General features: G+C 39.3%; 1 pseudogene; it reads right to left on the bottom strand.

The window, feature by feature from the left end:
• Positions 1–17,118, bottom strand: part of LOC109076370 — a 43,725-nt pseudogene extending 26,607 nt beyond the window's left edge.
• Positions 17,119–18,334: the final 1,216 nt, after the last annotated feature.

Raw genomic sequence — 18,334 nt, 5'->3', positions numbered from 1 at the left:
TATATTACAATATTGCACATAATATACAATTGATTTAGATATACTGTAAACATAATATATTTTTACAAAATAAATAGATGCATTATATACTAACATATATTCTAATGTACATATGTTTAGATCACAAAACAACTTTGTATATCTATAAACAGCCACATTAAACATACAGCATAAGAGGGCTGTGCAAAAAATCGAATACGATTTTCATGCGCATCTCATCAGTAAAGACGCTCCTGTAATTAGTAGTATATCTCCAGCACGTGCGTTCAGATCAGGGTTGCCAGGTTTTCACAACAAACCCTGCCCAGTTGCTTCTCAAAACTAGTCCAAAACTAGCCCAATCGCGTTTCCAGGAGGTTCCCCGATAAAAATTGCATCCCGGGTTAAAATATAACGTTTTTTGGCATGGTTCCCTTGGTAAAATTCTCATTTTAGGGGGCCTAAATATCACGTTATTGGTATTGGGGTCGCTTCAACCCCGCGGACATGAAAAACAACCGCAGACTTGGCAACACTGGTTCAGGTGGAGCGGCATTTACTACACAGAGCCGTAGTCCACCGACAAGCTACACAAAATCGCTTTCCAAAATCGACAAAGAATCGCCTGCGATTTTTAAAATTGATTTTGTGTAGACTGTCAGTGAATTACGGCTCTGTGTAGTAAATGCCAACCAGTGTTGCCAAGTCTGTGGTTGTTTTTGCCATGTTTGCGGGTTGAAGCGACCCCAATACCAATAACGTGATATTTAGCCCCTAAAATGTGAATATTTCCAAGGGAACCCTGCCTAAAACGTAAATTTAAACCCGGGATGCAGTTTTTATCGGGGGGACCTCCTGGAAACGCGATTGGGCTAGTTTTGGACTAGTTTTGAGAAGCAACTGGGCAGGATTTGTTGTGAAAACCTGGCAACCCTGATCTGAACGCATGTGCTGGAGATATACTACTAATTACAGGAGCGTCTTTACTGAAGAGATGCGCATGAAAATCGTATACTATCAAATCAACTTCATACAAGCATAAGAGCGCTCCTTCATATATACACACTGCAGCCTGAACTTTTGACAGCCACTGAAATCTAATCCATCCATACAATGCATCTCGAATCGACAAAGGCCCTATTCTCAAAGCTATTTCATAGAAAGGCCAGTAGAATCCTATTACTCAAAAATAACACTTGTGATGCTCACATGACCGTTAAATATAGCTGCTTCTCCTTTTATTTACAGACTCGGAGCCATCGAGCACAAATATCTGGCCATCTCAAGTGTAACTTCATTTTCCGAGTCTTCAGTGTGAACACAAAAGGAAGACCCAGGGTGGTTTTGTTCGGCGTAAGGGTATCGGGTTAGCTGGTGACAGCGTGTCCTTGCGCTAATTGAGATCGCCGATGCAATAATGGCCTTCAAGCAGAACAAGGCAACATTTCATTAGCTCACAACAACAATCAAGTTACATTATCTGAAAAGTATACAAGTACTACGGAAAAAAAAAAATAGCAATGGCTGCCCTAGCATTAGCGCTAATTGCTTTTAGGGAACGAAAAGCGCAGCAGTTCAAAAATCACTCTAATAAACACAAATAAGATCTCCAAGTTAGACATTTGGTGTTTGACTACAGTTTAAAGGCCTGCGAATGGATTCAGGTCTTTAAATTAACCAACAGTTTCTGTCCAGGTTGCTGGAAACTGGAGACATCTGAGATTATTAGATCTCCAATGGGCCATTTTATTGTACGCTTTTCCACATGTCGAAATCCCACGTGTCTCATTACAGTCGTCCCACCAAAAATAGCTCAGACCGTCTCAGGAGCCAAAGTCCACCACACAAGACTAACACAAAGCCTGGAGATAAACAATGGCCACGAAATAGCCATTACAGCTTCCTGAGGAACAATGCGCTGGCTCTCAACACCCAGTGAGCAGACCGGCCAATGGAGAACAAAGCCTTTGTCTACAGCTACCACTTCCTGTTGAAAAAAAAAAAAATCGCTTCCTGTTGAAGTGATCAGCCAGAGGGAAGTTCCTTTCTGTATTACTTCAGAGGATTCACATGTGTGTGATCGAAAGCCAAACTGTTGACACAGAAACATCTGAAAACAGAAAGCAAGGGTGTTTGCAGAGCCATCGTGTAAAAAAAGCAAGAGCTCAATGGCATTTGCAGAGTCTCCAAACTCTCCTGTTATCTGATACTCATTGACGTAATCCATAAAAGCCATTTGGTTCTGGACGAAAACCACATTTTTGGCTTGTTGGATCCCAACGGTTCTCCTGTAGGGCACTTTCAAGAAGAGCATGCCACATTTTTATGTCAAACAGCACGGTTTACTCGCAGTAGATGTTTATCTGCATGCAGTGAAGGTGAACTATGCATTCAAACAAAGCAATACGGCTGTAGGAGGGGGATTTCGAAAGAGGGTTGCTCCAGTGAAAAGGCGCCGAAACCGGTCTGACGTGTTGGTCAACGACAACAGGTGCCAAACATCTCTGTTTACATCACGCAAGTTGAAACGGAGACAATGCAGCTTTAAAAAGAAAGGACTGTAAAATTACAGTTTACATTGAGTCACGGTCCACGAATTTGCTTTTGATACAGTTTAAAGCAAAACCTAGACAAAACTAGTTGCTACTGGGTGAGGCGCCTCGGAAGGTGACAATTAAAACCAGTTAAAGGGATAGTTAATTGATTGAGTAATTAATGACAGCATTTTCATTTTTGGGTGAACTATCCCTTAAACTATTCCACAGTTGTAACTTCGGTAGAAGAATCTGATGGTGGTCCAAAAGTTTGGAAATGGGACATGGAGTTGATGTATCCATCAAACAGTAAAAATAAATAAAAAAGACAAGGAGGAACTTTGCATTGACTCACATATGGAAACTTTTCTCTCTGATACAATGCAGAGAATAATAAAAGGAATATTGGGTCCTTTCTTAAAAATCAGAACCAATTGAAAGTCTTGGAAGATGGATGAGACAATTGAACTTCTTGAGACCATAAAAGGAAGAGAAGCCTCAGGGAGATCTGACTCCTATCACTAAAAACGTCTGGATGGAGCCTCATTCTGGTCTCAGTGTTCAATTGACCAGTTTCACACAATGCTTCTCACCACAAGTGCAGAGACATGGGGAGTTATTTTGTAACGAAGCCTGAAGACGCTTCTGCCAAGGGACAATGACTGTGCTGACTGCGGAGAAATGACTTCTAGTTTTCAGAAACCTCAAACACTGGGGCAAGCGTCAACACAAAACCTGCCATCTTTCATCTCTTATAGGACTTGTTACACATATTCTGATAAAGGGGGCTGAGATAAGAAATGACACCAATGGTTTTCTCATGACATCATGTGTACAGGAAACTCCTGCAGTACTAAGAAGGGATGTGAATCTCAGAAGCCGAGTGGGTTGTTTTTGTCTGACTGATAACTTCAAAAAAAGCACTTGTATGCAACCGTGAAATCTTGAGAAGAAGGACTTTGCAAGACTCTTTTGATGAGAACCCTCTCGCAACATCCACTCCAACCATTCCCCAAATGCACTCGAGTTTCGAAGGTTAGTTTTTCCCAATGGTACCACTACCATAAACCGCCGTGAGATCAGAGTTGGGGAAGGGCTTCTACTGATATTTAGCAAAATAACAGAACGTGCTTGAACAGGTTTATGGGACCGAGCTATAATTTTAAAGCAAGAGACATAAAACAACAAGAACTGCATGAGACACGGCCCCCTGAGGAAAGCCTCCAGATGTTGGTTAGGCTAGCACTGCAACATGAGCTATGCAAGTACAGCAAGTTGTGACCCCACGTTTCAAGCACAGGCTTGTGGGAAAATGCTCTGTAAACAACTGATACGAAGAGCAACAGTTTACAGTGAAGACTGAGAGATCTATGGGTAAGCTGTCATTATGGTTGATACGAAGCATTGTTCAAAGTAGAGTGCTTTTCCAGACCCTACAATTCCAGCCAGAGAGCTATTTTGTAGAATCAAGCCTCCAAGGATTTGACGAAACTAATGCATAATGCTCAAATAGAGATACCACACAAACACCCAAGACTGACAATCAAATGTGGGGTTCTTACATAATATTAAAATTTTTGGGGTTGACAAGTTTTAAGGTTAACAACTGCAAACCGCAAACCCATCAATGGTCTTCCTTTCTCTTAGCCATCTCAGTAACTACACCAAAACAGATGAGAAGTTTGAGAACTCTTGAGACTTGAGCCTAGAATCTGTACAGCATTAAATGTCAGAGCAATTCGACATTATGAGAAACAGTCATCAACTATCCCATGTCCCAGTAAATCCTCCAACAAATCTACTGATCCTGAATTCAATTATTCTAGGGCTGCTTTGCGAATGTTCAAAGCTGAGTGCTTTTCCAGATCCTACAGTTACAAAAAATGCTAATCTGTAGAAGTCTCCAGTGGATCAAAGTCATAACACAAATCTAATGCACAATGCTCAAAAAAGATAAAATACTGCACAGACACCCAACACTAACAATCAAATGTACGGTTCTTACATACCATTACCATTTTTGGGGGGTTGACAAGGTCTACAGCTGACAACTGCGAACTGCAAACATTTACATTTATGCATTTAACAGAAGCTTTTATTACAGTGTATTCAGCCTATACATTTTTTTTACCAGTATGTGTGTTCCCTGGGAATTGAACCCATGACCTTTTGCACTACTAACGCAATGCTCTACCACTGAGCCACAGGAACAATCTCAAAAAACAACAACTTGTCATTCAAGTCACATGTGTTAAGTGAAGATGTGCCTCTCTTTACATTAACAAAGGATAGGTCTGTCAGTTAATTTCTTTTACCTTCACCTTTTCAATACACTAAAACAGTATCTCAAAGGTTTCAAAATTCTAGAGACTCAAGCTCAGAATCTATCCAAGTGTACGTTGGTACTTTCAGAAAAAAAAACCCCCTGTCAATTATCCCAAGTCCCCGAACGAAACTACTTTTCCTGAACTCCTTCGCGAATGACGCCAATCATGTAACAAAATCAAGTTTGCATCAAGGTGGTGATCATCTTACCTCCAGCACTGGTCCAGCACCCAAAATGGTTCGTTCCACTCCGCTTGCGTAACCCTTCTGGCTGAGAGCGGTCAAGCAGTGAATGAGGAAGTTAGTGCTTTGCGTTTTGCCCGATCCGCTCTCTCCTGAGATAACAATACACTGGTTGATGTGCTTGTGCAACATGGCATAGTAGGCTACATCGGCAATGGCGAAAATATGCGGTTCCAGCTTGCCCAACTGGTGGTTCTCGTACATTTTGACGTATTTGGGGTTGTAAATGGGTAAGAACTTAAAGGGATTGATGGCAATGAGGATACTGCCAGCGTATGTATAAATTTTCTTCTTCTGAAAACGAATGCGGAGGTTATCCAAGATGCTGTCCTCACTTAAGACTGGAAGGTTACAAAGGTCCTCAAGGTCCTCCTGCTGGGGTGGGAGGAAACCCCGAGCAACCAGTCGCTTGGACTCCTGCTCGTTCCCCGTGGCGGGCAGGTGCACGTAGCGGATGGAGCCATCGCGGTTGCGCTCCTGCAGGAGGAAGTAAAATCCCTCTTTCTGAGAATGTTGTTCCTGGGCTTTTCTCGGCCAGAGAAGGACCCTGTGCACGGGAAGGTCGGTTGATTCCAGCACCCACTCCTCCCCACCGCACTCCTTCACCTCGGCCAGGACGTATTGCTTTCTGGTGTCCAGTCCAAGGGTCGCTGCCGCATCCCGTATGACGCTAGCTGCGGTGGCCTCCTTGGTGACTCTGAGTATACAGCACGACGCCGTCTCCAGAGAGAGTCGGGGGTATATCTGAAGTTCGTAGGCCTTTCCATCTTGGCTAGTCGTCCCATCGCCATCTTTGACACTCATTCTGACTCAGGACGAGCCCCTTCAGCATTACGTACTGCCTTCACAACCACCATCTAGCACCTGGAAAAGAGGACGCAAAGAATTAGGCCTGCAACTAACATGAGTGATTAGTCGATGATTTCTTTGATTAATTAATCAGTATTTTGCAAAATACTCACTTTATTTTAAAATATTGCAGTAAAATAAGGTGCAGACTAGCAAAGAATTAGGCCTGCAACCAACATGAGTGATTAATCGATAATTTCTTTGATTAATGAATCACTATTTTGCAAAAAACTCACTTTATTTTAAAATACTGCAGCAAAATAATGTACAGACAAGCAAAGAATTAGGCGTGCAACTAACACGAGTGATTAATCAATTATTTCTTAGATTAATCGGTATTTTGTTTCATTTAAAACATACAAATAGGAATATTACAGTAAAATAAGGTACAGACTTGTACAAAAACATTTCTGAACCACATTAAACACTAGCCTAGACACATGAAACAACACATTTCTGGCCTTCTTTAAAGCATTTAATACAAATCGCTCCATTTCATTGGATAACTCATCATCGCTGATCACCCTGTGGCCATTTTATGAATGCATTTTTGTTCCAAGCCCAGAGTTTCAGTGCTGCAAAGTGACATTTACTGAGAAAGGTTGTCCTTGAAAGCACATAGAGCCAACCAGCCAACAACGACATTTGTCAACAATCATTTACATTGATTTTATTGATTAGATATTGCAGTCCCAGATTTCATACTGGCCTACTTTGTTTCTTACTATTAACCTTTCATTTTTTGTTTTATAACAACTCCCAACCAGTCTCATTCATCTTAATTAGATCGATCATTTGTAAACAAGAACTTCCGAATTTTATTAAAAAACTGAGATAAGGTGCCATTACTGGTGCTCTTTGGATGAACATATCGCCTCTATCCCTTATTTCTCAGGCCTGAAGCTCTCCATCTGATCTTATTATTCATGGCGTCTGACACAGACTAAACAGCTCCTTTATTTAATCTGCCTAAAGCGTGTCCCTGCAATACACTCTGATCACGAGTGGAAATTGCATCTGTGTAGCTACATCTAACAGGAAACCATGGTCACAGTTAGAGTTAGTGTGTTGCCGTGAATCTCTGTGAACAGACAGCACATCTCTATAAATATACAGTACAAAGCCACAGCTGCTACATCATAGGTGTCAATATCGGCATGGCAACTGCATCCCTGTAAGCAAAATAAGGAGTTAGAAAGCACTAGTCACATGATTTATGGTCATTCCACAGAGAAAGATTTGCATAAAAGTTTTATTGTAAAACAAGACAAAAAATCTTTTTTAAAAGAAGATACATTTTCAAGCAAAAATTGCATTATTGATATTAAGACTTTTTAGGGAATATATACTGAAATAATAAAAATATTCATTATATAATTAAAATATTCTTGCTTCAAGCATTAATCAAGCAAGATTTATCAGAAAATTTCAGAAAATCTTTGTTTTAAATTATTCTTAAATTAAATTCTATCTTTAAGTATATAAAACAAGATATTTTAACATAAAAACAAGAAAAACACTCAAATTAAAAAAAGAGGACTGTTTAAAAAAAAAAGAGGAAATAACTAAACTCTGCAACCAACAAAGTTGCTTAACATACAAACTCATTTTGCGCACGGCACTTGTAATACCGGCCTTTGGTTATGATTTCTTAATGCTTGTGATGTGTAAATCATAACCTGTAGGAAAAATGACAATCATGACAAAAATGTTCCAAACTATCCCTTTAATGACGTTTTCTATCAATAAAATAAATCCATCACAAAAAATAATCTATTAAACTCAACGTCAAAATGTACTTTCTTAATGCACACTCCAAATTAAAATTCAATTATTTTGGTTATTTTAATCAAATGTAATACACTTTCACGTGCCAATCAATTTCCTATGGAAATGCAAATCAAATTCCCATGGAAGTGAAGTCCTGTCCTGCATTCACTCAGAAATAAGTCACATTTCAGAAGTACGATGCTTTGTGAATGCCACCTTGAAAGGTGCCCTAACAGACCACATGCTCCCAAGGGTTTCTTGAAGAACCAAAATCTGACCAACCAATCTTAGCTTATCCAACGCTGTTTATTTCATTGATAGATTACCGAATTTGGGTTTGGCGGAGTTGTCACCATGTGGCAGAACAAACGATGCAGAACACTGTACGCTTGTTCGAACTTTAAATTTGAGGATGCAAGTTATTTCCTGGGAAGGCGAGAGCCAAGTCCCTTAAACAGCTGTCAGCTTATAATGAGCGAAATTAAGTTACTCTGGAAAGTCCTCGTGAATGAATGGACTATTTTCTGATGGTTTGACATAATGGGGTATCCAACATTTTTATCCAAGATCGAAACCAAACCATGCAGGGGTCAACAAAATATCCCAATGTATGGCTTCTTTTGTAAATAAATATAAATATTCAAAAATACATTGTATAAAATAGTAGTAAAAATAAAGTAGCCTACATAAAATAATACTAGCTGTATTTGCTGGTAAACAATGGCTAAATGCGAACCTACGTGTCTGTAAAATGAACAGTGGATGCCTTTAAACTTTTCCAGCCTGGTTTCTCAGATGGCTGAAAGTAGGCCATCCTCCTAACTTGGCGCTTGACCATAACCAGAATCAATAAAACTCCAAGGCATGCATAAAGTCAGCGACCACAAAAACAGCATCATCATTACGGCTCGTTCTGAGCTGGCCTGAAAAAGACCAGCCAGGTTAACTCTTCTCCACGCAGAACTCAAGACTGGGGGAGAAACACATGAAGCGCCACTGGAGGGAAAGAGCAGACCTCCAGTGATTTATCTCTGACAGACAGACACCTCGTGTTTCAGAGCAAGTCGAACATTCCTGAGACAGAAGTAAAGGAAAGTCGGCCTGGCAAATCTAAGATTTAGTTTGAAGAATTAGAACAAACATGCATCTGAAAAACAACTTGTGAGGTGCTTGCTAAACTATGTACTACATAGGGTGCATTCTAACCATAATGGAACTTTTTTTGAATATTCTATATAGGCAACAACACTGTGTGACACAAACAGCACCTTACAGTTCCTGTTGCAGTGCATTCAAAAGTTTTGGAACAAATCTGAGACGTTGTTCTCATTTTCATGAGGACGTTTTAAGCTAAATGACTTGACTTCATTGACGTGGACAAGAACAAGCAAGACAAAGTCTCCAGTGAACCGCAAAAACCATGCCCAAACCTGTTACTTCATTTCAAAAGATCAGCAGGATCGTATCTCACAACGCTTTTCTCAGAGGAAGACAAATGAAACAAATGTTTTGGCCTCCTTTGTGCTTTCTGATTCTCCTCCAGAGTCAGATCCTCGTGTTCTGCCGCTGAGGCTTCCTTCAACACTCAGATAGAGATACATGCGAGTTGGCCGAGCTCCCGGGGGAGAGAAGAGAAGAAGGGAAGCCCATGAGGTAAATCAGTCACAGGTTCTTTATGGAGCACAGATGCAGCTGGAGACGTTCTGAATGAAAGGCCCGTTGAAGTGGAATGTGCGGCTGAAACAGAAACAGGGCTTTCGTTTTAACATCACCTCCATTTAGGAACCAAGTCTTTTAGCAGACGCGTGGGCAGAGGAAAGACAAACCTCCACGGGATTCCCTACGGACAACACCTCAATCAATCTGGTCTGGTGGACGTTTCCTGCAATTTTAGGCCTACGCTGAATGCTTTTCAATCAGACTGAATATGCAAAAGTCACAAAAACACCCACAGGTGTCTACAAATGACTCTTCAATGCAAATCTGTGGGGTTTTTTACCAGTTTTGTCTAAGCACAGATGAAGCTGTAATAACTGCACTTACATTTATGCATTTAGCAAAGTGACCTACAAAGTACTGCATTTTCCGGAAAATATAAGTTGTGGTTTTTATCATCTGATATGTGCGACTTGAAGGAATAGTTCATCCAAACATGAAAATTCACTCACCCTCAGGTCATGCAACATGTAGATGAGTTTGTTTCTTCATAAGAACAGATTGCATCACTTGCTCAGCAATGGATGTGAATGGGTGCCGTCAGAATGAGAGTCCAAACAGCTGATAAAAACATCACAATAATCCACAGCACTCCAGTCCATCAGTTAATGTCTTTGTGAAGTGACCAAAGCTGCATGTTTTTAAGAAAAAAAAACATCAAGACATTTTTTACTTCGAACTGGTAATTCTGGCTAAAATATGGAGTCCATTAATCTGCATAAAAGCTTCCTCAAAAAAAAACCTCCTGTTGTCCTGTCATGTCAAAATCTCCACCGCTGTTTTTGCTTGTAAACAGTGATTGGTTTCTCTCCTGATTTCAGACAAGGTGACTTTTTCACTGGAGGAAGTGTTATTTGGACTTGTAGTTTAGCAGGAAGCAATGGTTTTAAAGTTAAAAAAGTCTTAATGATCAATTTGTTTCTCAAAAAACATGCAGCTTTCACTGTCACAAGACATTAACTGATGGACTGGAGTGCTGTGGATTTACTTGGGGATTATTTGTGATGGGTTTTTATCAGCTGTTTGGACTCTCATTCTGACGGCACCCATTCACTCAGAGACATCCATGCTGAGCAAGTGCTGATGCAATGCTACATTTCTCCAAATCTGAATGAAGAAACAAACTCATCATAATCTTGGATGAAACTGAAGGTGAGAAAATATTTAGAAAATTGGCCATTTAACCAACTGAAATACTTCTTTAAGAAATAAAGTTCTAAAACCCATTTTAGACCAGCTAATGCTTCAGTTTTTACAAAAGCAAGCTTGTATAAAGTAAAGAGGCAGAAGTGAGCCAAAAAAAAAGTTTCAACTCTTGAGAGAATTCAACACCAGCCTGAGTGGAGCTCCATAAAACATCGGCAGTAGTTTCCACAGCGGGCCAGGACCTCCTGCAGCGGCACATGTGCTCCAGCTTGAGTTTCACCATCCTATCACAGTTCATCACTGGAACAAGCACCTACTGTAGACCCAAAACCCCATACAACCTCGGAAAGCACAAAAAGACATCCAGAAAGTGGCTAACGGGATGCAAATCACTCTTTAATGCAGTCCACACTACAGACTAGAGTTTTTTTTTTTATTTTATTGAGTCTTGTGTTGAGAGTTGCACACACATATAAAACAAAAATAACCAATGCTGGGATAATTAAAAGTTTGCTTTTCTTTTATTTGTGGCATGATATATAACTTATATATATATATATATATATATATTTTTTTTTTTTTTCAAAAGCCAAGGTCTTATTTCATCCATAAATTAAAAAAATAAAACTCAATTAAAAATAAATGTTAAAAAAAAAGTTTTTTGCATGGTAAAAATGATCAAATATACATAGAAATTTTACATTTATTTTTTAATATATTTTATTACATTGCATTTTTTGTATCATTATGTACTGTGATTCTTTTATTAAAAAAATGTATCAACAAAAGATGCTTATTTTTGAACCACTTGCAGGAATAAATAAAATCACTTGTTTTAAAACAAATTCCTCACACACTCAAACTGTCTGCCATTGGTTGGACAAACAGATAAAAAAGACTAACATTACCTTGAAACTACAAACCGCTCTTAAAAAGAAAGAGATCTCAGAGTTCATCTTTTCTTTGAGCTGTAAATCACTCAAAATGACTCTGTGTTTGAGTCGTAGTGTTAGCTGCTCTGATCTACTAGCTGTTTTGAATTTTATCGAATTGGTCGACATGCGCTCTGTGCCATTTGCATGCAAACTGTTTCCTGGACGTGCCAGAGAAAAAACGCAGGCCTCCTAAACGCTCCAGGGCAAAATCTCTGTACAATCCTGACAAAAAACATGCAGATCGTTAGCGACGAGAGCCCGCTATACAGGCTCCATATGAACCGCATGACGTCAGACGGGGATAAGCTTACATTTCCAATCCTAAAGGTCACCGCTGTCCGAGGGGAACTGCTAATTATGATCCAAAGAAAGCAGAACGTGAGTTTACATGCAAAACCATGGAAAGACGGCCAGGGAAAAGTGCATCTACTCTGTTTGCTGTGTGAATAATCAAATTATAAAATGCATTTCTTGAATTCCGTGTTGTAAATCTGCAGAAAAACATGAGGATATGCATGCAGTTCGCAGCTAAATGATCAATCAAACAGGTCGATGCTCTTTTCGACCACCAATTAGCCTCTAAAAAGTCGTCAAACAGAAGCCAGAGCTGCATCGTGTCATCCGCTCCGCTCTGAAAACATCTTGAAGACATTAACAGCTCCTCCTAAACCTCCCGATATTACGGCTCCAGACTCCGTTTGTCTCTTTAAGGGCTTTCCAATCACTGAATGTTTCTGTTGGTCATTACACGAGCTCTGGGATTAGCTGGCATATCCAAAAGGAATGTCACGTCAGCCTCGCCTCGCCTCCATGACTTACTTTAGCCTGTGTGGTGTCCGGCATGAGAAACAAACAAAAGAAGACCAAAAACACTCTCTTTTCCACTGTTGTTAAGGATTCACGCTTTCTCTTGGCTGCATAAAGATTAATAAAATATTACACAGAAAAACCAAAACAGATTTTGCATGCACTGCTGTTCCAAAGCTCACCATGTGCATTTATTTTACCACAAATACAGTAAAAACACTAATATTTTAGCAGTTTAAAATAATGTTTTCTATGTGAAGATATAGTAAAATGAAATTTATTCCTGTGATCACTCCAGTCTTCAGTGTTACATGATCTTCAGAAATTATTCTAATATGCTGATTTGCTGCTCAAGAAACATTTCTGATTATTATCAATGTTGAAAAGAGTTGTGCTGATGTATATTATATTTCAATATTTTTGTGGAAATAACTTTTTTCAGGATTCTTTCATGAATAGAAAGTTGAAAAGAACAGCATTGATTTGAAATAGAAATCTTTTTGCAACCATTTAATTGTAGTTATTGATCCATTTAATGCATACGTGATAAATAAATGTATCATTTTTAACACACACAATTTTTTTTTAAAACTTCTTAAAAGCATCAGGTGAATCATGTTGTGAACAAAAGTCTGTCTTATCTCAAAACTAAAAAGTGAAAAATTTATTTAAGCATTTTGACATTGTATTCATGACACAGTTGTCTCAATTTCTTAATACGCCAAAAAAAAAGAAAATAAGTTTCAAATTTAAAATTTATTTAAAGATTCAATACAATAATAAACACTACCACGATGAATATTTGCAACGGTAATTTACTAAAACTAATAATAATAATAAAATTATTAGGCCTATTGTTATTGTTATCATCATTACTTAAAAATATAATTTTAAAATTATAATAATTTTAATGAGAATTTGAATTTTGGGAGGAAGATCAATTACAATAAAATGATGTCAATGCAAAAGGGGGAAAAAAAGTTGTTTTTTATCTTTTGATTGATGAATTATGACCTTTCACATGTGATAATCGTGTGCATCGATGGCCCATTTCACAGACTTGAACCTCCTGTGGCGTATTTACATCAGATGATGAAGAGGAAATTGGTGCAATGTTTGCCCGTTTACTAAACAAACAGCGTCACAAATCAAGCAAAAGTCAACAGAGATTCACTCCAGAAAGCTCGCAACTGCACAGCTCCGCTTCATGAGCTCAGCTCGCCCGGCGACGGAGGATGGAGGATGGAGGATGGTGGGGGTGCTTTATAAAGTCCCTGGCACTCGAACCACTCCATCCACTTTCCACTCCCGTCCAGACAGGCCACTTCCGGCATGAGATCATTGGATGATTGGGTGGACGCTCATCAAAACCACACCACACGCTGCCAGTGTGCAACCGGACACTCCCATTCATCTCCGGGACAGTTTGACACAAGTTAAACAATAAACGCTCCCTTATTCATGACTTAAACAGCCAAAAATGTCAAGCTAACATGTTTAGAAGGGGTTAATGCAAAACAGCAACCGAATGTGTGTCAGAGCAGACTCATTTCTTCATGTGCTCTATAATTAGGGTTATATATAAACTTGGATCGAGTGTGCACATTGGAAGCGGAGAAACTCACGTCCGAACGCTTTTCACTCAGCTTTAACAATTCCATCCACTTCTACTGCGCGTGCTTCATCCTGAGTCCACACCGCAAACTCTGGTCGGTTCGCTTGATGCTTTCAAAACGTCTTTTATCTTTCCCCTCACACACCCATAATGCATTGCTGTCTGTCAGGCCACTTTGGGGCACCTTCTAGATTAAAAGCCTGTCTTTACCGCAGACAAACAGATGAGTGACCGGACCACGGTTGATGTTTCTCTAAATTAGGGAAGCATTCCGCTGCCATCTGCAAATCTGGCAGTATTTCGTGAGGAAGGCGGCTTCTGTGAACCTCATGTAGGAGAAAACCGGTCTAATTCTTGCCATCTGCTCGTCAGTACTCATTAGTGGATAAATACCAAGCCACTGGTTTCTATGTCACCAATGGATTCATGCTCATCCATTACAGAAGAAAATATAGACCTAGGCCTAATATAAGGCTGAGAATATCCACTAAATATTCACATATTTTGCTTGCAATAAAAAAAATATTGCGATAATTTAATGCACATTTTATTTTGATTCCCTAAATATGATGCAGATGTCTTGCAAAACTAGAGAGCAAAAATTGTTTTAATAGCATCTTTTTAAACTTTACTAACAAAACATTGCATTAGATTTAGTATTTTAGTAGTAGTTAAGTATTTAAGTAATTGCACCTCAGAAGTGAATTGATTCATATGCAGTGATTATTTTGCAAAAAATGATGACAATTAGGCTATCAGTGTAGAATTTTTCATAAAGGATTTTTGTAAAAAGATGCAAAATACTGTTAATTTCTATGCAAAATAGAAGAAAAAAAAGCCTTTAGATTTATTTTGCAAGGACTTTGTTTGAAAAGATTTTTCTGGTAGAGGACAAAAGAACAACATATTAAAGCAAATCTGAGAAAAAAATATAAAAAATATTATTAAAGAACGAAGAAAGAAATAATGTTATTTCTTTAAGTGGCATCATAAAAGTTTAAGTAAAAGTAGATTCAGTTGTTATATTAGTGCATATAAATGAACAAGTAAATATATTTCTTCACAGTTTCCTAAAAAAAATAGGCAGTGTGAACAAATGTCTTGATTTAGTTTGCAAACGACTGATTCCTCTGATTGAAGAAAATAAATAAGCCCAATCAGAGCTAATACAAACATTTACATATATATATCAAATATTATTAAAGGTCTAAAAATATTGTGATTTCTTTTAAGCTACAAAGTAAAAGCTTTAGCATAAAAAATAAATGTAGAAAAAATATTGCAGTTGTTATATTCCTGCATGTAAATGGAATTAATAAAGAATTCTTCAGAAACAACACATTTAAGCCAAATCAGAGCAAAAACATATCTATTGAGCTGTATCTCAACTATTATTAAATGCTGATAATATGAAACACTGATATTTGTGAAGCTGTGCTGCCCAGCCCTTCTTCCAGGTCTCTCATTCAGTCTCTTTCAGTAGCACGTCAGAGCACATATGGTGCAACAAAAAAAGCTTTGTGGGCCTCTCTCTCCACTTCACAATAACGCTTCAAAATAGAGACTGAGAAAAAAGAACGAGAGAGAAAGAGCACACAGGGCAGGGACACCCAACTGTGTAACACTCCTGGCAACCTGAGTTTCCTTTGACTATACGTCTGCATTCATCAGCGACTATCAACTTCCTGTTCACGTCTCCTAGTCACTGAAGAGTTTCTCAATGTGAACCCATCCCCTCTAGTATAGTGTTCACTCTGTCATGTTACATAAAGTGCGAGACATTACTGCCAACATGAAACCAATTTCACTCCCATAATGAGATATAATACCCCAAAACCAAAAACTATGCACATCATGTGTAGATTTGACACTAGGCAACTTGTTTAAATATCGCCTTGAAATGACAAGATATGGGCCAGAATATCAGAAATGAACACAGAGATGAACATATTTCTTTTTGGAGTGGCATGCACTGGTGGATTGGATGTTGAAATGGTGAACATCCACAGATCTCCAGGCTCTTGGAGGCGAGAGGCATTTTCTCATGCTACATTCACAAAAACAACTGTGAAAAAAACCTTCAACGCTTACACATGACACGTCAAAATTAATTTACTCGCTTCCTGTCAGGTTTCTGTTCTTGATGATGATAGGGTTTTTCCACGGCTGTTTAACACAGACAGTAGGAGGACAGAAAAAACCCCGGTCAATCCTAAGGTCCAGGCAAGCGATGACCACCATCCCACTGGTTTTTCCAAAGACAATAATGAGTTACACTGTGTTTTTGGTTTAGGGTGCTAATGTGTGAACACTTAAAGCTTTATGTGATCATAAACAGCATAACCAACATATCCCATTGTATAATGACATCATACAACACAATGAAACACAATGCAACAAGTAGGTTCAGCCTGGACGGCGTTTATAGCCATTCAACTCATTTACGGAAAACAGATTGTGTACAGATCATAAATCATAGACTGATATGAAACCAGAAGCTCAAATGTAGAATGAACGAGCAGAACATGGCGGGAAATGAAAGATGAAAAGTTACATTGTTGCCGGATACACTGTAAGATTCTAACAAAAGCTCAATCCGGGAAGTTCGATTTATTTTGAGAGTTCTCTCCGCGAACGGCTCTTTTATCTCTTGTTAACATGGCTTTGAGTTATCTTCTAGCTAAACCGCTATTTTTTCGAGATAGCATTTAAATATTTTGGTATTAGAAATGTTGTTTGGGGTTTTGAAACAAAAGCCTTTTGAGTTCCAGCCACCCGCAAAGTTTGTTTGCCGCCGCGGAGCTACAGCGACTCGAATAAATGAATTAATAAAACAGCCATTAAACTTACCGTGATGTGTGTATGTTGAGCCGAACGAAGCGTCTCATGTTTAATAAGTTAATAAATGTGGCTGCTGGTCGATTGTCTCCGTGTGTTTGTGCATAGCCTACGCGTATACGACTCCTCCTCTTCATCCAGTAGATCGCCTTTTCCTCAAACTCATCCAGACAGGTTTATTTCCACCCCTGAGGCCCCTTTAAAAACATAGCACACAGATATGAGTCCGGAGAGGACACACGGACATGCTGAATGCGATCTGTGAGCTTTGTGCCGGAGATTCGTACAATCACACACTGAGGAAAACTTGTCTGTGCGAACAGATGCTGAAGGGCGACGCCCGGTGGATGAAGGGGAACTCGCCTTAAAGGAATAGTTCACCCAAAAATGAAAAATTGCTGGGACTGTATAATCATCCTCAGGCCAACCGAGATGTAGATGATTTTGTTTCCTCATCAGATTTGGAGAAATGTATCATTGCATCACTTGCACACCAATGAATGAATTGCTCTGGAGTGGATGGGTGCCGTCAGAATGAAGGCTGATTTATACTTCTGCGTCGGACCTAACGCCGTAGCCTACGCATAGACACACACCCCCCTACGCCGTAGCCAACGCCGTGACCTGACGTGCACCTCTCCAAAAATCTAACAGCGCGTCAATTCTACGCGGACCGCAAGCACTGTGATTGGTGCTGCTAGAACCCCTTCCTCTGTATGTACTTGAGTTTGGTGTGTGTTTATAATGTGAACTTTAATATTTTTAATGTTCACCTTCTTATATAAAATAAAACAAAGCAAAGAACACTATTATACTACATAGTCCATCAGTATTTGTCCGCGATAAACAATGTTGATTCTGCCGTGGTACAAGAAGATTGAAAGAATGCCATCTTCTCTTGTTCCGTTGTTGTCTCCTTTTGTAGTTTTAAATACTGATTTAATATTTATTTGTCGCCGTCATGGCTATAATAATGCTTCTCCGCCGAGCCGCTTCTTCTTCGGCTTTTTGGTACTGCGGGTTAACAGCAACATGCCCGTGGACATAGACTAGCGGTTTGCACGTGTACTGCACGTCGACGCGGACAACGACGCAGAAGTATAAATTAAAACTGACGCATAGCCCTACGGCGTAAAGGCTACGGCGTAGGTCTGACGCAGCAGAAGTATAAATCAGCCTTGAGAGTCCAGACAGCTGATAAAAACCATCACAATAACCCACACCACTCCAGTCTCAGTTAATGTCTTGTGAAGAAAACAAAAATATGCTGGTAACATGCTTTTTTTCAGTTCATAAAACACGAGTCCTCTATCCTTAATACTTCTTTCCCTTTTGAAAAACCAGCATATGCTGGTTAGGTATGTTTTGAAGCATGGCTGCTGGTTTGAACTGGTTTAAACTGGTCATGTGCTGGTCCTAAGCAACTAGGTCCTGCTCAGAACCAGTTAAGGACCAGCACATGACCCGTTTAAACCAGCTCAAACCAGCAGCCATGCTTCAAAACATACCTAACCAGCATATGCTAGTTTTTTTTTTTTTGTGTGTGTGTGTGTGTGTGTGTGTGTGTGTGTGTGTGT

Source organism: Cyprinus carpio, chromosome A22 (assembly GCF_018340385.1).
Source record: "Cyprinus carpio isolate SPL01 chromosome A22, ASM1834038v1, whole genome shotgun sequence".
Lineage (NCBI taxonomy): Eukaryota > Metazoa > Chordata > Actinopteri > Cypriniformes > Cyprinidae > Cyprinus > Cyprinus carpio.
The sequence above is the reverse complement of the archived record's forward strand: the minus strand, read 5'-3'. Positions and strand labels throughout refer to the sequence as shown.